Source organism: Mus caroli, unplaced genomic scaffold (assembly GCF_978045245.1).
Source record: "Mus caroli unplaced genomic scaffold, Mus_caroli_1 scaffold_2, whole genome shotgun sequence".
NCBI lineage: Eukaryota > Metazoa > Chordata > Mammalia > Rodentia > Muridae > Mus > Mus caroli.
In genome coordinates, this window is record NW_028227257.1 from 31,907,385 (window position 1) to 31,927,892 (window position 20,508).

A 20,508-nucleotide genomic window follows, 5' to 3' on the forward strand; every position below is an offset into this window, starting at 1 on the left:
ATATGCTCTCCTGGGGCAAGGTGGGAGGTGGGCCAACGGAGTGGAGGAAATGTCTTACAATTGAAGACAGAGCAACTGAAAACACAAAGAGAGAGTGTGTGTGCCCAGTAGTTATATCCTAAAAGACATTTATTGAAACATTTTTATTTTGCCACCCTGGGCATTGAACCCAGGGTGTGGTAAATAAGTGTTATACCACTGAGGTAATGCCCAGCCCTAAAGGATATTATTTATTGTATTATTATTATTATTTTGTATTTTTGATTTGGTTTTATTAGTACAAATTATCTTTCTGTAGCTAGCTGACAGGAACTCATAGTGTGGCTTAGGTTTATCTCTAATGTGTGATTTTCCTGCCTCTGCTTCCCAAAACCTGAGATGATAGGAGTGGGATTATTATGTCTAAGTCATTTATTTATTTATTTATTTATTTAAACCCATCGTATTTTACTGCAGGCACTGATCAACTTCTTCACTCTTCCAAGTGTTCAGCCTCAGAGTGGCGCTTGTGGGCTGCAGGTGGGGAGCTGGGAGGGATGGGCTTTGTGCATCCTTTTTCTTTGTTTGATGGTTTGGAATTTCACCCTAAGTTAAAAGTTAAACAGTTCCTGGGTTAGTTTAAAGGGTCTCCTGTTGAAATTGGGAAATGACATCTCAACAGGGTGCCCATTTCTCTCGTTCTTTCCAGGGACACCAGCAGAAGAATCTAAAGGGGTCACCTGTAAGGTAGATTAGGTAGTCAGGGGCAAAGACGCTGGAACATTTCTGAGTAAATGGTTAGTACCCACTAAAAAAATAACGACTCAAAGAGTTCTTTAGTCAACGAGAGTAATGGGAGTGACGTTAATTCATTTAAATGCAGGATCATAGATGCTTTGAACTGGAGGAGTCAACCCCTTCCCCCATCATTCTTTTCTCAGATGAAATCGACTTGGGCACACAGGGTAAAGCCACTTACCATAGTGCACTGGAAAGAGGGCTAGGTGGGACTAGAACTCAGAGGCTCTTAAGGATCCAGGGCTTTTCCAGGAAAAGTGAAATACAGTGATGGGGGAACTGAGTGTGGAATGTGTGTTTTCCGTACTGCAAGTCCTCTGTGCTCTGAGTTGGTGCTAGGAGGAAGTTAGATCTCAAGTTCTGATAAGAGCAAAAGGCATTCTAGAGGAATCTCCATCTAGCAGAGGTCAAGAGCTTCTGAATGTTTGGTGGTTTCCTGTTCCCCACCCTCCACTACCTTGATAATTGGTGAGGTGGATCTTATCATCTGCACTGATAAAGACGTTGAGAGCTTCAGTGGTCAAGGGTCTTTCCCATGTAAGGACACCCTGCTAATACAGAAGACAGGATTTGAACCTAGTTCACGGTGTAAGATGTTTAAAGGTTCTACTCAGAGGTTTTGGAAGACAGAGTTTAGATCTGGGCACTCTTAGAGACATCAGAGGCAGAATATAATATATTTGCTGAATATGCTTCAAAAGTTTCGTGTTCTAGGTCAGCAGCCAACAGGCGGGGTTGGGCAGAGATGGCCCCTAGCAAAGTAAGACAGTGGTTACCTCCTCTTAACACTGAATTTCCAAACTCTCTCTCCTAATGAGTCCTACTATAAAAGATAGAGTTTTCTAACTTTTTTTTAACACCTATTTTCTCCATAGGGTTTTGTCTAAAAACCATCTCAGTTTGAAGAATGCCCATAACAGGGACACAAGACACAACTTTGTTTCTCCTGTACAAAACTGGACTTAAACTATAGGAGGCTCACAGTTTAATAGAATAAGATTGCTTTTAAGAGATAAAAGTTTGTAAATATATTTTTTGGATAGGCATAAACTTTCCACCCATTTATCTATTTATAAATATTTATCTATATTTATCTATTATTATTTAGACAGAGTAGAGTAAGGTAGTTTTGGCTAGCCCAGAACTTCATGTGAAGATGGGGTGGCCTCAAACTCACAGAGATCTTAGTGCTAAGATTAAAACTGTGTGCCACAAAGCCTAGATTTCTTGAGTTTCTTGTACATCAGGATATATATATATATATATATATATATATATATATATACACTGAGATGTAGAGAGACAGTTGACTCACAAGCTCAATCCAGATTCATACAGTTGCTCCTTCAGGGAAAGGCACTTGTTACTATTATACCTGGAGGTGTCTTTTTTGTTTGATGTCTTAGTTAGAATTTTACTGCTGTGAACAGACAACATGACCAAGGCAGTTTTTAAAAGGACATTTAATTAGGGCTGGCTTACAGGTTCATAGGTTCAGTCCATTATCATCAAGTCCATTATTACATGGCAGTATCCAGGCAGGCATGGTGCAGGAGGAGCTGAGAGTTCTACATCTTCATCTGAAGGCTGCTAGTGGAAGACTCACTTCTAGGCAGCTAGGGAGAGGGTCTTAAGCCCACACCCACAGTGACACACCTACTTCATCAAGGTTACACCTTCAAATAGTGACACTCCTTGGACCAAGCCTATACAAACCATCACGTTTGGGATATTTGGAAAACACCATTTTGAAAAGGTTCAGGCAAATATGAACCAAGATGTTATGGACCTAGTGGCTTCCCACTCCCTTTCATGGCATGCACCTTCACAAGATGAGAATGTCTCAACAGACTTCTGACTGAGACCCTCAGGGGACCTTATGCACACTAGGAAGTGTCTTTCTGTTCAAATGCACACTCTGTCAGCTTCCTCCTGGCAGTCTTTCCAGTATTCTACATTAAAAAAAATCAGATATGAAAGCCTTCCTGGAGCCCCAGCAGGACGAGCCCCCAGAAGGCATAGCAAGAACTTATGTGCATACGTGACAGGTAACTTTCCTCTCATCTCCTGCTTCCCTTCACCTTGGTTCCTTATGTCTTCTTCCCACCTGGGAGCCCTCTATTCTGCACTGCAGTAACAGACCACCTGAAGCTGGGTAATTAAAAGCAAACATCCACTTCTCACACCTTTGGAGGCTGAGAGGTGCAAGATCCGTGTTCTGGCATCTAGTGATGACCTTGTTGCTGCATACAATAGAAGGGCCGATAGAGGAAGAGAGAGCACCAAACCCATTCTTTGTATGGAAACCACACCTACAGTACTGAGATTACTTCTGCACTAATCCTTTACTGAAGGCTCTGCTCCCAGGGCTTAAATAGTTCCCCTCAAGTTCCACTTCCCAATACCACCATACTAATAGATGGATTTCCCAAAACAAATAAGCTTTGGGGAACACATGGAAATCTCAGAAGCTCCTGAGTGATCTTCTGGAGGGATCCAAGCTAACATTTCCTTCAACTTGGTGTGCTTAAAGCCGGCTTTTCCCCTTCCTTATTTCCTCTGCAATATAGCCCACAGCAGAAATCACAGGATTATTTTCATTTCTCTTTCCTCTGTATTGGGAAGTCTGCCTTTCAATTGGTTACTCATTTCTGTATAGATTTCAAAAATCTCTCTGATCAGTCTTTTCCTTACTTTCAATTCTCTTAAGTCAAAACCTTCAGCAGCATTTTAGGTGATTTTAATAACTTCCTAAGGCTTCTAGTTACTACTTTATTCCCCTTCTAGTCCATCCCTCATGTAACCGCATGTATCTTTCAAAGATGACCCCACACTTTTGTGTCTGAGAATGCACAAGACACAGAACTCATGACTGCTAGGGAGGAAGAGATGTGTGCTCCGTAGCTCTGTGCATTCTCAGGAGCTGACCCATACTCTCATGCTCTCTTCCAATTATGCCAACCCCAGGTAGCCTACTACCCACTTTCTGTCTTCAAAGAGCCTATCATCTTTGTTAATTCTGGGTTTCATTATTCTTTGGCTTCTGAATATGTTTTCAACCCTAGTTCATGAGATTGAGATTTCCACTATCCCCTTAGGGCTACCTGTCCTCCCTCCCAATCTCAAGAGCTATACCCCTACCAGGCTCAGTTATTCAGAGGTCTCACTACCCACCAAGTTTAACAACCCCATCCCTTCAAATCTGCCCCAGTGCCTCTTTTTTAATGAAAACACCAAATTGCCAATGCTAGCCTACAGCCCACATCTCTGCCTGTTTTATTCTTTTCACGGGCCTTACAGGCTTTGGGCAAGTGCCGAAGTTCACTCATTTTCTATTGGTTGTTTCTCCCCATGAAAGGTGAGCCACACATTTCTTGGAAACTGGTAAATGTCTAACACAGCCTCTAGTACCCGGTGTTCTAAGTCATTTTACAAAGGTAATAAATGGATGAATGGGTACAAATGCCTTGGCCTGAGAGACAATTAGGTGTCTATGGATTGTTTGCAGAAGACATACCTCAGAAATGTAGGTTCTTGTTAAAATTCTGGTTTAAATTTTCTCTCTCATTAAACTAATAATATATGGTCATTTTCACTGGGCCACAAAACTTGTATGTATTCTGGGGTAGTATTATTTACATCCATCTAATTTACACTTTCTTTTCTTCAAATATTTATTATTTCTATGTGTTAAGAATTCATTTTTCCTTTTGGGGAACAGGCTCTCACTTTAGAGTTCATGATGACCTAGAACTCCCTATGTAGGCCAAACTGTCCTTGAACTTGTGGAAAACCTCCTGCCTTAGCTTCCCAACTGATGTGAGACACCATACCTAGATTGTCAGAGAACTTTGAACTTAAAAAAAAAAAACCATAGCTATTTTAAAATATAGATGACTGTGGACTCCAGTCATTCTATGGTGTCACTAAACATTAGAAAGAATCTTTCCTGTCTGTGTGCTGCTGCTCATGACCCAAGCTCCCTTTATTGCTTTTACACTTTATTTTGATGTCTACAAAACAGCAATGAACCATGAGGAACACAACTGCTCTCTTCTATGAGAATACATCTTTGCTTTTACAAAGGAGTGAGTATATTTGCTAAAGTGAGCTGGGCAGTGGTGGCACACACCTTTAATCCCAGCACTTGGGAGGCAGAGGCAGGCAGATTTCTGAGTTCGAGGCCAGCCTGGTCTACAGAGTGAGTTCCAGGATAGCCAGGGCTACACAGAGAAAAACTGTCTTGGAAAACAAACAAACAAACAAAAAAAGAGTATATTTGCTAAAGTGATTTACATCACTAGACACTAAGAATATATTAAATTGAAGTGCCAAGTAGGAAGATGAAGTGCCTTAATTTTTCTTTATTTCACTGAAAAAGTTTGGGAATGTTAAAGCGTTTAACAAAATCTCTTTAATTCTTGCTTAGTTTTGAGAATTTGTTGAATATCACCATCAGACTAAATAACACAAAATGATACAGTACTAGATAGTTTAGACCTTTTGACCAACGTGTTTTATTGTAACAGTAAAAGTTAAAAGCTTTTCATTTTAAAAGAGATCTCTATGTTTCTTAGGCTGGTCTCAAATTCCTGAGCTGAAGCCATCCTGCTATATTTTGAGATAAGTTTTCACCGTGTAGCCCTGGCTGGCCAGGAACTCACTATGTAGACCAGGGTCTCTCTGACTCCCTGGTGCTGAGATTAAAAGCATACACCACCACATCTTGCTTCTTTGATATTTTTATACTGAATATGTAGTAGAAATTTGCTGCTTTGGATATATTATATTAGATATATTACTAAGATTAATTTATTTCATCTGTAACTTCCTATGTTTTAATATTATCACTAGTAATAAGAAACTGAATATATTGCTACTAACATACTTGTTCAGCTAGCAGCCTGACCTAACAGACCCACCCAATGCTTGTACCGATTTACGAGACTTTTTAAAATTCCTAGAGCTTTGAGAAGTGTCAAGGGATCAATATTCATAAATATACACAATGAATCCAAATAAAAAATCAATACACAAAAGATGAACAGTGCTGAGGAAGGCACGTGTTTATCCTCTTCCCCATGTGCACACACACTCAAAAGAAATCAGTGCAATGATTACAAAGCTTCAGCTACCTCTTGGCCCCAAAGTAACTCTAATATATAATTTTATAAAAATCACTGCAGCGAGGAGGAAGTTTTAAAAATACTGCAAAATACTTAGAACTCAGCCAGAAAGGAACTGCCAACTGTTGAACTTTTTGATCTGTTGCTAAAGTGGCCCTTAAAGTTTTAAAAAGCTTTGAATATATTAAAATTGACTAAGATATAATAAAAAGCAAGGTCCTAAAGGCATAATGAACACATTTTTGTGTGGGCAGGATGTGTGTGTGTGTGTGTGTGTGTGTGTGTGTGAAGTATAGCATAGCAGACACACATTTAATCCAAGTATTTGAGAAGCAGAGGCAGACAGATCTCTTTAAGGTCAGCCTGGTCTACACAGCAAGTTCTATAGTATAGTCAGGATTACATAGTGAAAACTTGCCTCAAAAATTAAATTATTAAATAAAATTTAAATTTAAAAAGGAAAGAGACAAATGAAAGGCAAAAATTCTGTCTCTCTGTCTTTCTGTCTGTCTAAAGTTCTATCTATCTTTTAAAATCAATGCCAGAGATCAAACCCAGGGTCATAGGCATGATTTTCAAGCCCCATCTTTCATCAGGCTTGGCTGTAGAAAGATCTTAGGCCTTGGTATTTTACATAATCTTGCTGTATAGCCCAGGCTGCTTTCAAACTGGAGATCTCGTCTCTGTCTCCTAAGGCTATGATACAGATGTGTGTCACTGTACTGGGTATACTAATACATTTTAAAACTAGGTGGTGTGAACACTGACACAATTCAAAGTCAGGGGGCTGGAGGGATCCAAAGAAAAGATGGTTGACAGGAAATACAGGAATCTTACCCCAGCAGACTATCCAAAGATCCAACCCAAATCCTAGCTGAGCAGGAAGGACACCCGGGAGCTGTCTGTGTGAGTTGGAGACCCAAAGCACACCCGGAATGGTTAGAGGAAAGTAACAAAATAAGACATGGAGGGTGTGGGTAGTTTTCCTGAAATGGTGTGGAAAATGTTGGGGTGTGCTTCTCAGCCTCTGCTTTTCTTCTCTATTCCAGAAATTCTGTAACACAGAATTAGTACTTCACCCCTCTGGTTTGTTTTGTTTAACAATTCAACAAAAATCTCTTAGAGGAAAGAAAAAAGTCTTGATTTCCTAGAAACACATGCTCAGAGCTTAGCTGCCCAGGAATGATAACTGAATTGACTCTGCGTCAAACACCCAGTGACAAGTAGGGTTAAGTAGAGCGAGGCCAGGTCCAGCAAGATGAATCATTGTTTAGTTCAAAAGGTGGTGTGTGTGTGTGTGCTTGCAAGCATCTGCAGATGTGTAAATGGTCTTGTTAAAGAAGAGGATGTCAAAGGTAAATCCAGTAAGGTGAGTTTCTAGCTGGCCAATACCTATAAAAGAAGATAAGTACAGCTGACCTGTCCAAATTGCCTAAGGCATCCATGTTCTTCCCTAACATACCCAGACCATGACTGTACCTTCCAGTTTGCTTTGGGTTTGCAGACACAACTCAGGGGACTCTGGATTCCCTACTTGTCTCCCTTGCCTGCAAACATCACAGAGGAGCAGGCTGTAGCCAGAGGTAGCAGGGACTGGGCCTCAGCAGCTGACTGGCCAGGTGAGTTCCATTGGCTGTGTGGCAGCTGAGATCTATTTTCTTCTGTACATAAAGATAAGAAGCTGAGGGTTCCTTCCGAAAGCAAACACCCTTAATTTGAGCCACTGCCTCCCCATGATTCACCGGATGGAATTTATGATGGGGCTTTACCCCTTCCTGCAGGAGTAGCAAATGGATCAATCCTAATAGGAAATATCAATCCATGACTGGTGCAGATTGAAGACCACAGGACAAGGTTTTCTAGGAAGGCCACCGCCCTTTGATAGTGTTTTGCCTGCACGAGTGAATGAAGACTGGTTCTTATGGGTTTGAAAAGTCTTTCTGCTGGGAGCAAAACAAGTCTGTACATGTGCCAATATCTACACTGCCCCTCTCAGCAATGAGAATCCAGACAAGACTTCACCACGAATGCTTTGCTGGGCAGCTGGGGTGCATTCAAAGCTGAGAAACTACCCTAATCTGTGCAAAACCAACAAAGATAAGCAACAGCTTTAGCCGGCTGAACTGAGCTGACGCTCTGCTGCACAATGCCCCTGTGACCATTATCCTAGCTCTGACCGCCGCACGGCACTGCTCGAGCATGCTGGCAATATTTAACAAGCCATCTGGCTTGTACCTGTTCCCATCGCAGCAGAAGAGGCTTTGTCTGAAGCCTGTCCCCTTCCAGAAGGCTTGTCACCCACTCAACAGCCAATGAAACCCTCATTCTGTAGTATCAATTTCATAACTGCCCTAAGTGTGGTGTGTCCTACTGTGCAGCTTCAGTCAGGGGACATCTTTGAAAGGGGACCAGGACTGATGTCTGCCTGTCTCTCTTTGCCGTTAGCACGTGTGAAAGCAAGCTCTTCATCATCTTCTTTGGGAGAAAAGTTTTCAAACCTTGTAACTTTTTTTCCTTTTTCTTTTACTTTATTCTTTCTTGGTTAGTAGTGATTTCTTAAATTGGGATTTGCTCTGACTTTCCTTCTTTTTTTCTCGAATATATAAAATATTTATTGTCAAAATTTGTAATTCAGACATTGTCAGGAGTTCATAAATTAGGTTACCTAAATATTTGGCTGAGCCACTTGAATGTAATGTTGCCATAGATCGAAAACAGTCAAATACTGGCATTTCCATGTTTTCACAGGTATGACCTCATGAAATTGCCCACTGTAAGAGTTTTAAAAAGATAGATAGGTAACAGTTAAATTTTTGTTTAAAAGTATATTGTTAAGAATTGGGGCTAGAGATGTGGCTCAATGCTTAACTGTGCCTACTTCTTTCCCAAAGGACCCAGGTATGACTGCCAGCACTCAGTACTGGTGGCTCACAGCCACCTGTGACTCTAGTTCCAGGGATCCAATGCCTTCTTCTGGCCTCCACAGGCATCTGTGCTCACATGCATATAGTCACACACAGAAACACACAGAGAAACATAGTTAAAAATAAAATTAATCTTCAGGACAATAAAATAACACTCTCATTAAGGAGTCCATTTCTCCCTTTATCCTGTTTTGTCTGCCCAGCTTCCATGATGACTTTGCATCCCCCAGCTTCTGTTTTGAGATGTCGAAATGAGGATGAGACTGTGGCTATCTCAGACACACCTTCACAATGTTGTCTGAAGGCATCAACTCAGGTGACAGAGACATCCTTGAAATGGACCTTCAATCTTTGCCCTTAGACAGCAAACTGGGATGACAACACAGTTGCTTCTTGTTGTGACCTCCCTGGGACTGACTCCTAGGACATGACTTTCATTATCTATCCAGAAAATCGGGTTTGACCAGAGAAAGACAGCAAGTAGACTCCTTGATGTGGGTGTAGTTGAAAAAATTTCAGCTTAGAGCTTTTAGTTTATTTCAAAAGATGTATCCGTCGCCATTCCTCCAGCCAGTCGTCTCCTGATGACCTGTGTTCTTTAGACCTGTACCATGTCTTAGTCCTAAACACAGTGCGGCTTAAGAGTAGACAGGATGAACAGAAGGAATGTATTAATAGGTACCCAGATCTCTTTTTAGAGATTTGGAAAATAGTCCCCTTTTAGAGAAAAGCAGCCTGACAAGCTTAATTCAAGTTGGGCACAAAGGAAAGCATTTAGACAAAACCAGAGGTTGAGGAACCTCTTCAGATTCTCCCATTCAGAATCTCCAGGCAAAGGGAATTCACTCTGGAAATGTATTAGCGACTGACGGTCACAACTGGGAATGCCAGTGGAATTCATGCATGTTTTCCTACCATTCTTTAATATTAAGTTTAGCATGCATTATATGCTTTTTAAGGCAATAGAATGTTAAATTCATGTTGTGTATCTTCCTCTGTGTGTGTGTGCTTTGCATGACCATATCCATCCATTGGTACTTGGGTTGTTTCCACCATTCATCTCTAGTGAATGGTGCCCAGTAGAATTGCAAAGACATGTGGCAATTCTATGTCAAAACCTTTGAGGAACTGCTCACCTGTTCCCTCCATAACTGTCACCATTTACTTTCTGTCTAGCATGATTCACTCATTCTAATATCTCCATATTCTTGATAACATGTTCCTTTCAAAAACACTCAGGGCTGTCATAGTGGAAAGGAAGTGGGACCAACCATGTTGTAGTTTTGACTTATACCTTCCTGGAGTCATCATTGCACAAAATGTTTATGGGGAACTTCAAAGACAAGGGCATGTTGTGGCTTCTGTTATTGTCAGAAATGATCAGTTAGTTCTTGGGCAGGCCCTCATGGCATCTCCTAAAATCCTCCATATGCCCGAGAGTGCTGGTGCCCAACAGTGTGGTTGATTTTACCATTGTTTCCTCTCCCTCCTCTTCCTTATTTTCCTATTCTTTTTCTTATACTTTCTTGTTCTTCTGCTACTCTTTCTCCTCCTCCTGTTCCTCTTCCTCATCCTCCCCTTTCTGCTCATCCTCTTCTTCTTTTTTTTTTTTTTTGAGACAGAATATCAATATATGCAGCCTAGACTGGCCTCAAACTCATCAACCTCCTCTTGACTCAATGCTGGGATTACAGGCCTGTGCCACTATGCCTGATTTTATGATAAGTTAGATAGGGTTATACATTCTAACACATCCTTCAAAATTAACACAAAAACCATTTATTGTCTATGAGCAAGTCAAAATTCTAACTGAACATAGGAAAACAGTGCAGTTGGTAGCACAGACTTTAAAATAATAGGGTGCCACCAGGCCTGGCCTGGAATTATTTTCAAGGGCATTACTTTCATTGGGGAGGATAGGAGAGGATGGGCTGGTAAATGGCTTACACTGAAGGGAACATAATGAAGACTGATCTCCTGAGGAACTGGATCCCAGGCAATAGGGATAGTTGAGCTTTTCAGAAGTCACAAGGGAGAGAGTGCATTTCAAGGCAGAAGGCTTCCATGGTGGGCTAGAGTCTTGAAGTCTAAACAGGACCATAGCTTCCAACTGTTTTCTGAGAACACTAACAAAGGATACATCTGAGGTCCAGAGCTTACAGGAAGGTATTGAGCCAAGTGTGGTCTTGAATTCACTGCGGAGAACAGGTAGGAAACATGGTTCAGACCAGGAGCTACTGGGAGATACAGGAAGCTAAGGCAAGCCATTCCTCCTGCCTCCTGACCCTCAAACAGATCTGAGAATAGCCCCTGCTTCTGAGCCTGGAGTCCTTTTTCCTGTGTTGGGGGTCTGCCCCATTTTGTCCCCCACCCTACCAGGTTCCAGTTAGAGCCACTTGTCAAGGTTTTAATAATCTCAATCTTCAGGAGCCCCCGCCTGTGTGTGTTAGTATCTTGATGTTTTCTAGATGATTTAAATGGAGCAGCTGAATGATGGGGTAAAAATAAACTGAGGTTGGAATAGGAGGCTTAGAATGAAAAATCTATTAGATCATTGTTTAAAGAGAAACCTGGGTGTACATAGAAATTTGGAGGAAATGAAGGTGGTGATGGAAGAAGATACCACCTGTTGCTTTGTGGCTTTCTGGTGGCTGCAGATGCTTCAGCCTGTGCCTTATTTAGGGATCCATTGCCTGGGATGGATGATGGCTGACAGCCAGGCTAGGTCATGCTGCCAAGGACAGGGAGGTGATATGTCTTGTGTCCTTTGCACTGTGGCAGACCCAGCAAAGCCTGCACTCAATAAATGTTTGTAGGGTGAGTGAATGGAAGCAGGAAGGCATGAATTCATGAAAAGCAGCCCACGACACGGTCCCTGCCCTCTAGGAACGTACAAAGGGGCAACTGAATAGACATTACAATGACGGTAATCGGATGGCAGTAATAGTTCCCGCATGGGTGGATCTGTGTGTCTATACACGCAGCCCTGCAGCCAGGGAAACCAAGGAAGGGCTTTTGAAAACTCTGTTTGGTAGCCATGGCCTCTCTTATCTTTATTAATGTCCTGCAAAGCACTGTCACCCTGCCCCCTTCTTGATAGAGCATGTAAACAGGAACACTGCAAAAGCCAGCAGTTGCCAGAGATACCCAAGCTCACCTGGTGATCAGAGAGAGGTGAGCAGAGGACAGGACTGAGTCTCTTAGATGGGAGTCAGTCTGTTGACTTTGCTTGACTAAAAAAAATCACCCAAGATCTGTAGCCTGCAGATAGATGAAACTGATCAAGCTAGAGCTCATTGTCAATCAATGCTTACTGTTTGTAAAGGTATAAGAGGGGACAGAACACTCACAGGCCCTGGGAGAACTGGGGCTTTCTCTTTGGCTATCAGTCTACCTGACCTGACCTTCAGTAACCCACACAACTTTGCTGGATTGCAAAAGGAAGCAGCAGGTTGCTTTCTGTTTCCCAGGCCTAATGATTATACACATTCAGCAAGATACAATTATTGACTTTGAAAAAAAATCCGGGCAGAGGGACATTTGTCTGAAATGGTTGGGTCTCAAAGATTATGGGTTTTGATCGTTTTCAGCTTCCTTCCTGTGTCACTGGAAGGGAGCTTTTAGAATGGGATAACATTCTAAAAGCTCGGAACTTGGACGGTTGAAACTGAAGAATGATCACCCCATGCTTTCTAATCTGTAAGTGTTTGGGGTGCTTTCATTGTTTTGTCACTCATAAGGCTGAGAGGCCACAGGTCCTTCAAGCAGAGTCCATCCCACAGGCTGGGGACCTGAGCATGGCCAGCTACACTTCTACCTCATGCTGTCTCTCATGCACTGGGAGAAGCAGATCACCATAGGCCAGCAGCACTAGAGTTCTACAAGGACACACGTCATCTCCTGCTGCCCCTCCCCACCACACACAGAGCTTCAATCATCCAGGTGCTGGATGAGTCCATCCCCTCATTTCCTGTCCACTCTCAACCACCCCTTCCTTTGTTTCTAAGTAAAACAGCAACCTTTCCCCTCATGGCCCATGACTGTTTTACTGATTACAGAGTTTTGGGATGACCTTAGGTCACTGTAGGTAGTGGTACACATATTGACCCCCAACTGCCAGCCAGCACTGTTGGCTCCAAGCCCAAGGGGCAGCTGCCCCATGGCTTCCCTGTGTTGTTGGACCTGGTGGGGGAGCCCAGCCCCAGCCAGCCTGGCCCCAGTCAGCCTGGCTCCAGACAGGCTAGCCCCAGCCAGCACATCTTTAGGCCTGGCCAAGAACTCCTATCTCATTTAACCTCTACAGTGCTCTTAAGGTACAGTCAGCTGTGTGTTCTTTCCTGGAGAAGTAGATGGCCACAGGAGTAGACTCACTCATTTTACCAATCAGATTTTACTCCTGTGGCCTTCCACTGTTTTGTGGTTTTCCTCTTCTTAATTAACTGGCTCTGTCTTCAAATGAATTCTTATGCTGAGAAATCCATCTTTAAACCAAGAAAACACCTGATAAGCATAGTTATTTGTTAGCATCCATCTCGTAGCTTAAAATTATAACCCGACTTGTCATAAAGTCAAAGAGAACAAAACAGTGATTTTAAGGTTCACATCTAAGCACAGCTTATAAATGAAGCAGAGTCAGTGTGTTTATGTTATGGAAAAAAATCTAATTATGTCAACTTCAGCACACAGTTTAAAAGAAATTACTGGCTGCACAAACTGGGTAGAAATTTGGTTTATATGGGAATTCAGTCTCAGACTGGCATCAAGTGACTTGCAACCACTTGTAACTCCAGTTGCAGAGGATCTAATATCTCAGGCTCTGAGGGTACCCACTTATACAGCATACACTCACATACAGACACATAGCCAAGATTTAAAACAAATCTTAGAAACTTCAATCATGAAAGTGAGCATTTATGAAGGATGTTGTGCTAAGAAATTCTTTCTGCAGTCTTAATATCCTCCACAGTGTTCAGGAAAAGGCAGTGAGGCTATGTTCTGAGGTTGGAACCAGAACATTTGCCTAGTGGAGTCCCCTAGAGTGTCCCAATGCAATAAGCTGCCCATGAAGTTTGCAATTCCAGACTCAAAATCATTACATAATAAGTAAAACTAGTTATGTATCCCACCCCAACCTATTATTTAAAAAATCCGAAGGGCTATAGTTCAGTATATACCATAGTGATAGGACACTTGTCTAACATATATGAGGCTCTGGCCTCATCTTTGGCACCTCCAAAAACTAAGGAAATGCCTTATACCCCTCAAAATACACACAGAAAAACAAAATCATCTGAAAGTTATTAAATCCTTGAGCTGTCTTAGACAGCAAGTGGCTGGATGAAATAAAAAACTATTTTTATTTTAAAATAATGTCTATCTTCACATTAAATTTGAAGTGTGAATACAGTGCTGTCTCTTCAAATTTTAATTTAAAAAATTAAAGAAAGTTATGACTGTGTGCGTCAGAGTGTGGGTTTGTATACATGAGTGCAGAGACCGTGGAGGCCACCAATGGGCATCAGCTGGAGTTAAAGGTGCTGTGAGCCACCCCATGTTGGGGCTGGGAACCAAACGTAGGTCTGCTAAAAAGTATCTTGACATTAAAACTATTTTCTTTAGGATCACACAGTACATTGCAGCTGGGTGTGTGAGCCCATTTCTGAGGAGACCTCCTAGATCCACAAGTCAACGTGGAGCCAATTCCATGCCACCTCTTCCTCTGCTCCTTGGCTTCTTTGGAGTTGTTATAAAAAGAAGACCCCCTCTTCTTTCCTTTCTCCTTCCCCTCCTTCCTCTTCTTTAAATGCAAAATCATTTACTTTGAGAGCCATAGCTGAGAACATTATAAGGAAAGAACTTTAAATGACACTCTCCCCATCTTGTGCATATTCCACACTTACAACTGAAAATGGATATATATATATGTATATATATAATGTATATTTTCTTTTATTGAAATAGATTTTTTATACAATATATTCTGATTACAGTTTCCCTTCCCTACTCCTCTCAGTTCCTCCCCACCTCCTCTCTCATCTGGATCTATACCCTTTTTAAACTTACTATTTTATCATTCCTTAGATGCCTGTCCTTTTTCTAATGAGAAACAGAAAGGAGACTTTCAGTCACTTAAGGGTGCCCAGAGGACGTGCCTGGCCCTAGGATAGATAATCATTGCAACACTTGGCATGCTTTCCATAGAAGTACCTTTTCCCAAGGGTAGTTGCTACGCATTTTAGTTCCTTTCAATGAAATTCCCCCATGTGAGTGGGATTACCGGGGGTGGGGGGGTGAGGGGAGGAGAGAGAGAGAGAGAGATGGATAGATGGATCTCCATTTGGGCTGACTGGGCCCTGTGTCCTGAGGACAGGGGCCACATATGGGCTCTGCTGCTGGTGTGGCTCAGGTCTTCATCTTTTCCTCCTCACCTGGGCATTTCCTTGTAACAGGGTAAGTGAGACCTAAAACTCCAGCCATTTTCTCTATGCTGGAGGCAGGATGGGAGAACTCCTATCCCCAAGCTACAGCACAAACATGGCATCATTTCTCTCAGACACTTGAGACATTTTCAGGATTTTTTTTTTTTTTCTAATGAAACCATACCTCTTGCAGCATTCACAAATGTTAGCTCCACTAGAGAGGTCTAGGGAAAAAAATCACAAGCAGACTCCACACCAAGCGTCATAGTGACAGGTGGACTGGCTTCAAAAACCAGGTTTAGTACTCTCAAGAGTGGAGGCCAGGAAGTTTCTCTGCCTTGGTTTCCTGAGTAAGGCAGAAGAGTCCCACTTACCTACTACCTTCCCCTTCCCCACCCCACAGCAAAGGGAAAGAATGAACTTCTTTGTCCTGGGGCAAACTTAGCTGGGCCTGCCCCACCCCCCACCCCCATTTAAAAAAAAAAAAACACCTTATCTTCACTGCTGGTAGGAGACATTTTATTTCCTTCCTGTTTGCTGATCCTTGTTCCTCAAGGCCCCTCAGTCCAGGACCTTCCCAGTGTACCCAGTAATATCACTATTATCAGGAGTGTTGGAGCCCATCTGTCACCTGAAAAACTGTCTTTATAGCTACAACAGGCTTGCATGCTGGCCACCAGACCTGGGCATGATTTCTGGAAAGTAGACAAACCTACTTCTTGGCACATCAACCTACCAGACATTTCTACCTGTCCCTCCTTGTGGCTACCCAACAGCATTCAGAGAACAGCAATCTCTACTTTGTCACTGAAGTTTAGACTTCTGCCAGCCCCCCTTTCAGCCCGCTGGAAGCCAGGGTTACCCAGAGAACAAGATTTAGGATAATTTCATTCCAGGTACAACATGATGGCAAGGTATGAACCAACACAGATGGGTTCAGTTTCCAAGTGTGAGGATGGAGATGGAAACGGGCAAGAGGAGCTGCAGGGAGGGTGTGGGGAAGCATGCACATACAGGACTGGTGATCCCCGCGGGCGTGGCACCTGTAAACAAGACCAGAAACAGGTATACCACACATGAACCCCATTGTACCTTAACCCTACTCACATCATCCATATCTTCAGGGAGGGGAGGGCAGCTGCTCTGACAGGTGAGGTGTACCTTAGACAACCCAAATATACTCTGAGGATGGCAGTTCAGAGATGGAGAGGAAAGCTTTGGGGCACAGAAGAGAAATGGTGGCTCAACTGTCGAGTATATAGTTTCTCACCAGCATCTGTGAACCTGACGGCCTCCTAAGTGGCTCCTTCTGGAATGTTCCCTCACTCAATACCATGTACCCTCTGACTCTCTTGAGTCTTTTGTTCCCAAAGCACTTTAAAATGAAGGTGCCTTCAAGCTCCTGCGGGTCGTAAAGATCTGAATGAGCTGGGACAAAGATATTAAACTGATACCACTCAGGCCAGAGGGGATGGCGTAAGCACATGAGAACCTTTTTCTCCTTTGGGGTGAGTAAAGCCGCTTGAGCACCAGAATTGCTGTGTGGAGGGGAACAAGCAAAGGCTCCCTGTGAGGGGCTGCAAGAGTTTTCTGGGTTATTGTGGGTTATCTTCAGCTCTACTTCGGTGGTACTATTCTGAGTAAGGAGTTGGGGTCAGAGAAATGGAGGGAGCATCAGGTTTGAGCTCAGATGCATGCGCGCGCCTGTGCACTTTGCGTGTGGGAGGGGGAGCTTTATCTATAAAAATAGCACTGCAGAACATCTGCTGGGCACCCAGAGGACTCCCAGTCCTTGGTAGAGAGAGGAGGAGATGTGTAAACAAGACTGAAGCAGGTGTGGCCAAGCAGCCCCTGCTGAGTAAGCCTGGTGCCTGCTCACACCCCACCACCCTCCCCCGGATCAATGAGGACAAAGAAGTCACATGGGAAAGACAGCTTCTACCATCAAGTCAGTGAGGTGTCCCTCCAATCGCCCAGCCATAGAAGAGTGACTTCTCTCCAAAGTGGGTCACAGTTGTGGATGCATTTGGAACTTCCTGCAGCTGAAGGAACTGAGTGGCAAGGGCAGCAGCTGGGGTTGGGGTGGGGCTCTGCCAGCAGGCAGGCAGGTGTCTCTTGTAGATCCACTTAGCAGTTCATTACCAAGCTCCATCTGCCTGGGTAACCATTACTCATGCCAATGAGTGTCTGAGGCTGTAGTACCACTCCATCTGGGGGACTCTTTGGTGAGAGGCACTTCTTCTGGGCCATGCCTGGGACACTGTCACCTGGAGAAAGGATGGCCTCTCTTCTCTACAGCACAGAACAATTGCAGCACAGGTTTTCATTTCGAGATCATGGTCTCCTTGGTGTCTTTATTTTCTTGAATCATCTGTTCTGACTCTTCCTCACAGGCAGAACTGTGCTGACTGACAGTTGGAGATGCATCGGATGCTAGTTTGAGAAGGGGTGGAGCATGGGCAATCTGAATTGTTAGACCACCACACAGTGTGTTCTTATCTTTGAGTTGGTTTTTCTTTTCTTGGGTGGTGACCAAGCTTTTGAACATTAAGAATTGAATAGGAGCTGGAGAGATGGCTCGGCTGATAAAATGCTTGCTGTGAAAAGCATGAGAATCTGAGTTTGATTCCTCAGAACCCACATCAAAAAGTCAGGTACAGTGGCACACCATTGTAATACCAATGCTAGAGAGGCAGGGACTGGCAGGTCCCTAGGGCTCACAGGATAGCCTAGGGATCTAGCTTAATCAGTAAGTTGCAGGTACAGTGAGAGATCCTGTCCCAAAAAGCAAGATAGAATTTGATTGAGGAAGACACTTGACATTGAATTTTGGCTTCCTTAGTACAGACACATGCATGCACACTAGCAATATAGATGTGAACACACACACACACACACACACACACACTTGAATATATAAAGCATCATTGATAGTATGCTTGCCCAGTGTGTAGGGGTCCTTGGGTTCCATCCCCAGCACCACATAAACCAGGCATTTGGCTCATACTGGTCATTCTAGGCAGGTGGAGGCAGGAGGAGCTGCTGCTCAAAGCCTTCCTGAGCTACTGAGTTTGAGGCCACTGCAGGTCATGTGAAAAAAAAAATCAAATGCAGTTTCTAAAGTGGCACCTGGCACCAATACGATATCAAATGATACAGCTCAGTGTTTGCTTAACCATTCTGACTCTTCCTCACTGAGTCTTTCAAGGACATTGAGGGCACCATTTACCTCCCTGGACCTCTATCCTAAATCCAAGCTCGAGATATTCCTCTGCACTCTTGCTCTGCAGTCACTGCCAATGGCCAGTGCCATCAGAAGTCACTCCTGCAGTATCTCTGGCAAATAATTGGCTGGACACTTCCAAGATGCACCGGAACACATTCCTTTGCCCTGCTTACCACTCCATTCTCGTCTTAAGGCCTTTTAGGGAGATCAGTCTTCAGGATGAGCTGGTCCATTGGTTGTTTATGTGGAACAACAAAATTGTTCTACCTCTTGTCCTAAAACTGTGTGTGTGTGTGTGTGTGTGTGTGTGTGCCCTTGCTCCATGAAGCCTTCCCATCCACTAGTGTGGAGGGATGAGGGCTCTGTGTTCAGAGTCTCTAGTAAGTAAACCCTGTGGACTCTAGTAAGCACCTAGGTGGAGGAACAACTCAGCCTGCCCAAGAGCTCCACAAAGCTTGATTCTGGTACAAGCCAAATGGCCCCCTTTGCGATATTTCATGGATATTCTCTGCTTGCAGGTTTGAAAAGTCCTCAAAATACATAGTTCCCTAGATAAGTCTTCAGACCAGATGGCTCAGGACTGTGAGCTCCAAGGGGGAGGATTGTTTGGATCTGGAGAAGGGTAAACTTATTTTTAATGCCCTCTCTCAGCTTTATATTTCAAAATACTTTGAACACAAGAAAAATTGGATAAAGGGCTAGAGAGATGGCTCAGTGGTTGAGAACACTGGCTGCTCTTGCAGGGTGGATCTAGAGTTTATTCCCAGCACCTGCATGGTAGCTCACAACTATCGGTAACTCCAGTTCCAAGACAATTTGACACTCTTCTTATCTCTACAGACATTGAACATAAGTGGTGTGGAATAATGTTAAGCTTCTCTGACGGGTCCTAAATGGTTGAAGAACACCCCTCAAGAGATGGAAAGATTCTAAGAGCCAGAGAGAATGGATTACTCCAAGGAAACACAATGGGACTGATGACCACATGAACTCTTAGAGACTGTAGCAGCTTGCACCAGGCCTGTACAGGTTCAAGCCAGATGGGGTTCCAGCACTGAGAGGGGAATTGGACATGGACTTCTACTCCTTACTAAGAAGCTCTCTGCAACTGATACCGACTTGCAAAGGAAAATAGTTTTCTCCAATGAAGTACCACTGAGTATATTAACCATACTTCGAGGTAGGCCGCCTTCCCAAAAAACTTGGGGTTGGAGTCGGTCCCCAATGCCTGTGTTTCTGTTTCCAGGGTGAATGCATTTCATATTTTCATGAGTTATGAAAAAATATTTTAGATGCATGCAATACAAGTCAAGATTAACCAATCTCTGTTCTGGAAAACTGATCTCTTGATAAAATTTCCTTAAAACAATGACTTTTAAAATTGAAGAATGGCCAGGTGGTGATGGCACACACCTTTAATACCAGCACTTGGGAGGCAGAGGCAGAGGCAGAGGCAGGTGGATTTCTGAGTTCAAGGCCAGCCTGGTCTACCGAGTGAGTTCCAGGACAGCCAGGTCTACACAGAGAAACCCTGTCTCGAAACAAAACAAAACAAAACCAAAACCACAAAAACCAAAACCCAAAAAAACCTGAAGAATGTGGTAAGAAGATCTAGAAAGTTGAGAATGGGGGAGGGGGCAGAAGTTCTCAAGAGAACTCTGATGCATGCCCTCTAGACATCTTCAGCATTTCTGCAGCGCTTACTCCTGGGGTTCCACTGGGGAGATCTCTGTTGACTAGAGCTTGAGGTTTGCCTCTTGACTGAATTCCTATCTGAGGGTCATACTGGTTAATGACCACACTTTGAGAAACACTGACCAAAGAGTTGCTGGCCAACTGAATGAAATGGCTAAATGAGATCTTGGGCAGGCATGGTGGAGTATGCCTTAATCCTGGCACTTGAAAGGCAGAAGCAGGAAAATCTGTGGGAACTTTAGGTCATCCTGGTCTACATCGTGAGTTAAAAGATTTTGCATCCAGTAAGACTATGTAAAGACACAGTGAAACTTTACAAAAAAAAAAAAAAAAAAAAAGGA

General features: G+C 43.3%; 1 long non-coding RNA gene across 5 annotated transcripts in view; it reads left to right on the forward strand.

Moving 5' to 3' along the window:
• LOC147005788 (uncharacterized) overlaps positions 1 to 20,508 on the forward strand; it is a 105,533-nt gene that overhangs the window by 47,707 nt on the left and 37,318 nt on the right. For all 5 annotated transcript variants that reach the window (XR_015046061.1, XR_015046057.1, XR_015046063.1 and 2 more), the window contains one exon: positions 19,313 to 19,652. This is a non-coding gene — a long non-coding RNA (uncharacterized LOC147005788). The remainder of the gene's footprint in view (positions 1 to 19,312; positions 19,653 to 20,508) is intronic.